This window comes from Triticum urartu, chromosome 7A, assembly GCF_056163025.1.
Source record: "Triticum urartu cultivar PI428250 chromosome 7A, HENAU_Tu73, whole genome shotgun sequence".
Classification (NCBI taxonomy): domain Eukaryota; kingdom Viridiplantae; phylum Streptophyta; class Magnoliopsida; order Poales; family Poaceae; genus Triticum; species Triticum urartu.
In genome coordinates this window covers 541,204,198-541,209,371 of record NC_141879.1, presented here as the reverse complement: position 1 = coordinate 541,209,371, position 5,174 = coordinate 541,204,198, and the positions used below count along the sequence as shown (strand labels likewise).

The following is a 5,174-nucleotide window of genomic DNA, read 5'->3' as shown; positions in this document are numbered from 1 at the left end:
TAATATATAAAAATGTCGAAGCAAACCCCGAAAAATCCCAAAAATTGACACAACACTCTTGTTGTTCTATGTTGACACTAAGAAAATGAAAATCAACTCCCAGCTACATAAAGCACACTGTTCGTCCAACTTCCCATTCATATTCATCGTCAAGAATCTCCAAAAAATAAATTCCATAATTGAATGTGCTGCTAGGGTTAAAACCAACTTCCTTCGCAAGATGTGTGTAGATACAAGACAAAGTAGGGCATTTCTCGAAACAAGCTTTCACATTGCTTTAGAAACAGAGTCAAATGACCAAACTGATATATGATGATGAGAAAATCCTTTTACAAAGTAGGTCAAAAATAAAATCGTTAGTTGAGAGAATAGCAAAAACGCCACCAACTCAAAATCGAGAATGAGTATGGAGAATGGCACTTCCCCCGAGCAAATCAGGCTGACATAACCCATATCCAACCACTGCGTGTATATGTCCACACTTCATATGTGTAATGTTTCCGATGAATAAAATTATCTAACCTTGAAAAAAATTATGCTTTCTGGTCTATGCGAATATTGCGCACCCAGCTGTTTTTCAAAAAAAGGAAGGGTTCTTGGGAGCTTCTGCCATAACTATGCGAGCACAACCTCTTATGTTCTCAAACATATATTTATATTTAGAAGTTTATCAGTATCTATAAGAACAAACAACCTGAGACGCCATGGTTATCATTTTTGAGCCAAAATGTCAATTTACGAGATTGTACATAGGAAAAGAGTGTCAAAAAATACTAAGCAACTTATGATTTTTTTGGAGTAAATAGCATAAAACTATCATAACATAATTGGGGTTAGGGTTCCGAAAAACCAGGTACCGACGAGGCATAAAAACTAACTATGTTAAATTGTGAAGTTATTCCCACTAAATACCCATGAAAATAAAATCCTCAAAATTCTCGGACGTCCAGCCGCAGCCGCTCCTGCCGGCAGGAGGACCGGCGACGAGCTCCCTCCGGCCGCTCCACCGTATTTCCATATCCGGTCGTGCTCCAGGATGAGCACGCGCCCCTCCACCTTCCTCTAGCCTTCGCCTGCCATGCCCACCACGGAGAGCACCATGCACATGCCAGCGCAACCAACAAGGCCAAGGCGCATGCCTTCAAGCTTCGCCTTCAAGCCAGAGCCGCCTTGGAGCTCCTCTGCGTGCACCCAGCAAGGCTTCGAGCTCCGCTGTGTGGAGCAACTGGTAGCAGGGGCACGCCCTCGAGCTCCACCACGTCCAGCAGTCGGTAGCAGGAGGCATGCCCTCGAGCTCCGCCACGTGCAGCAGAGTAGTAGGGACGACATCGCTACGTACTTCTCCAGCGCAGCGCTGAAGGCGGGCTGATGACCACATCGACTCCAGCGACAAGCTCGTCAATGGGGACCCGATTGTTTTCTATTTATTTGTAGGGACCCCGTTGCTTTTTATTTTATTTTTCAGGGACTCGATTACTTTTTAAAAATATGCAAGGACCCGGTTGCTTTTTCAAAAAAATACAAGGACCTGATTGCTTTCTAGAAAATAGTAGGGACGCGATTGTGTTTAAAATTTTTGGGCCCCACCTGTCATAACCGGTCAACCTGACCAGTGGACCTGAGCTATCATAATCATGCTTAAAGTTAACCAACATAGTCATCAGTGCGACATGGTAGTTTTTTGAAATCAAAAAACACATAAGCGGTACGTATTAGGGAATTTTCAAAATGCGGTATTTTGGGGACCCTAGTCCCAACTGTGATAGGTTTATGCTATTTACTCTGATTTTTTTGTTAACTCGGATTAAACTGCATTGGATCTGCCTAGTCGGGTCCCCATCAAACAAGGTGCATTACATCCTCGTCTTTCTTCGCTCTTCTTGTCTTCCATGTCATAGTCTTCACAATGGCCAGCATTTGATCAGCCATCCCATCGGAAAACCGGCAACGACGGTGAGGAACTGGCACCCCCCAGTGATGGCTTAGGAATCATCGATGGCGCCCGCACGCACGGCAGCCTGCACCACCCTGACGCACACTACTCAGGTAGCCTAGGCTTGTTGCCAACCTCGCCGACCAGTTCACTTCTCCATAGATGCACCTATCCGAGCAAATTTCATTATTTTTTACTAGCAAAACATGCCCGTGCGTTGCAATCAAAAAAAACGTTCGTCCCTCATACTCACACCTAACAACATTGTTGAATCCCTTGAATATTTGATAATGCCACACGACCAACAACATTGTTGAATCCCTTGAATATTTGATGATGCCACACGACAAAAAACATGATAAGTGGAGTTGTGAAAAAAGACTGGATATTTTAAAGTGTACTCTAGATGTTTTCAATTTATTAGACAACAAAAATATCAACGTTAAGCCAGCATTTCCAAAATACCCCATATAAAGAAGATATTAATTAAGATTGCATCATAAATAGAATATTAGGAATGGATAATATAATAGCGTATTTAAAATTTAAACATTTTTTGAGGGATTTTCATATATAGCATGTTAGATTTCAAGTTAGGGTTTGAAAGTTATAAACATTTGGATCTGCCCGAAAATAGAAAAGCTAGGCCAAACTGAAACATTTTGTAGCCCATCTGCTAAATGATGCTCGGGCGAGGCGGTAATATCCTTGCCTACCGGCATTAGTAGCAGAGATTCCAAAATACCCCATATAAAGAATATATTAATTAAGATTGCATCATAAACAGAATATTAGAAATGGATAATATAATAACGTATTTAAAATCTAAACATTTTTTGAGGAATTTACATATATAACATGTTAGATTTGGAGTTAGAAAAGCTGGGCCAAAACTGAAACATTTTGCAGCCCATCTACTAAATGACGCTCGGGCGAGGCAATAATATTAGTGCCAGAGAAAAGGAGAAAATGAAAGATCGAGCCAGGGGTAAAACCGGGGTCACCGGCGCAGAGCAACTAGGCTCATACCACTACACCACTCGAGCATTGGTGATCTATGATAAAGGCTTAATATAAATAACATAAACTACCGACGATTTTAGAAGGAAAAAAAGCGAACGGTTTCACTTATCAATGGCATGGTGGGTAATTATTTATAACTCCAAGGATAATCCATGCTTTATTAGTAGGTAGAGATGTGAAGTATGTCCATCTCTCCATATCTTAGACTAACTGAATAAAAATACCAAAATCTGTACCATATAGCCATACAGGTGACAAAATAATCACATAGAGTACCACTAAATCTGTATAGGGCCTAATACGTTTTTCGAGACTAACTTTGACCAAATGTTAGAGCAATAATATATGGCATGCAACTTACACAAAGCATACCGCCAAATTCATATGTGAATGGAGCTTTCACTGATATAATTTGCACATTATACATCTCATGTACTATTAATCCTGTCAAAAGTCAAAGGCGGTCTTGACAAACGCATTAGGTCCTATATAGATGGAAGGAGCGAGTGTTTCTGTTGTAAATTGAAGTGTTGAAAGAAAGCATAATTTTATTGATCGTATGCACTCTTTAACAATTATATTCAACCTGATACTATGCCAATGATATGATTAGCTTGTAACTAATGGAGTATTATACAAATAATAGATGGAAATATAAGTACAAAGTGATACGTTCATTTGGTCAATTTTCTTGGGCGGACATAATTGGGGTAGATTTGTTGGCGAGTGTACCGATTTTGTTGGCGAGTGTACCGATTAATTAGACTACTACTTCCTTCGTATCAAAGACGTTACAGAGTTAGTAGATTGTACTAATAGTAATTCATAACCTATGTATTTTTCACAAATAAATAAATAAATAGCCTATGTATACATGGATGTACCTTCAAAACCAAGTGGTTCAGCAGACATCCCTGCGGTGACCGACGGGTGGCTAGCACGGCAAAAGCATCCTGCGTGGCTACGTCCGTTTCCTGGTCTGGATGGTCTTCCATGGGCGTGTTTGGTTGCTTTCTCGCCGTAGCCTAGCTAGCTCAGCCTGATTCAACGGAGGTTGGCTGAGCAAATAAAGGAGAAAATTAACATCTACACATCGTTTGGTTGATTGCATGTAGTTCTCTTGCATTAGAAGAGCGATTTTGACATAGCGTTTGGTTGCCCGTATTGGCTTGGCTTACGCAATTACACGGTGTTTGGTTTCATGAAACACCTGTTGTCTGGTAAACTCTTTGGCGAGGTGGTGAGGTTACCAACACACAGCGGCGTGAAGAATAAATCATACACACACAATGAAGATAGTTGTAAAGCATAGCAAGCCGCAGTTTTAAATACGGTTCCACACTTAAACATATCAGTTCAAATGAAAAGCAGTACGATAAGAAACTAAACCAGTTGGCGCATAGGAAGGGTCGTCCTAGACGTTCACGGCGAAGGCGTCGTCGTGCCTCACGTGCTTGGTCACCACTTCAATGCCATGGTCGTTGAAGATGATGACCTTGAGCATGTCGGGAGTGAGCAACTTGAATGTCACCGTGTAGTCGATCCTGATCTGATGGACGGCGGCGAAGGGGGCCTAACCCTGATCGAGGGTGACCCTGCCATCCATCAGCGGGATAGTTACCCTCCATGAGCAGCCAATGTTCATCCTGAGTTCGAACTCCGTCGGCACAGCCGGGAAGTGCTTGGTGAAGTCCAGTGGCTTTGGGATGCACTCCAGCTGAGGGCAAGGAGCACCTTGCAGAAGTGGGTTGGACCTCCCTCCTCATGGTAGTGGCCATAGTCACGGTGCTTGCCGCTAGGCGGCTCCTCCGGCACCACGTCCTCATCCGTGGCCACTTCCTCAGGCGTGTTGGGCACAACCTCCATGGGCGGCACCACCTCCTTTCCCTTCTCCATGGGCGGCACCACCTTGTTGCCCTTGTTCTCTGTGTTGATATGTGTTATGAAGAGTGTTGAGTATCGTGATTAGTTTGGAAACACAGGATAGAAGTATTCTGGTTTGTCCTGTACTCCAAGTAGATCATTTACTCCTATATATATGCACCCACGAGGCTCAAGCAATAAACATCACATTCCACTAATCTCTCTATTCCCTTCTAACATGGTATCAGCCTAACCGATCCAAACCTTAGCCGCCACCCACCGCTTTCGCTCCACGCCGCCTCCGGGGCGAGCGGTCTCCACGATCGCCGCCAGGGGCCGTGCCACCCGTACATAG

General features: G+C 43.1%; 1 pseudogene; it reads right to left on the bottom strand.

Annotated features, from left to right (window-relative positions):
* Positions 1-4,370: 4,370 nt before the first annotated feature.
* Positions 4,371-4,870, bottom strand: LOC147960334 (putative B3 domain-containing protein Os03g0621600; annotated as a pseudogene).
* Positions 4,871-5,174: the final 304 nt, after the last annotated feature.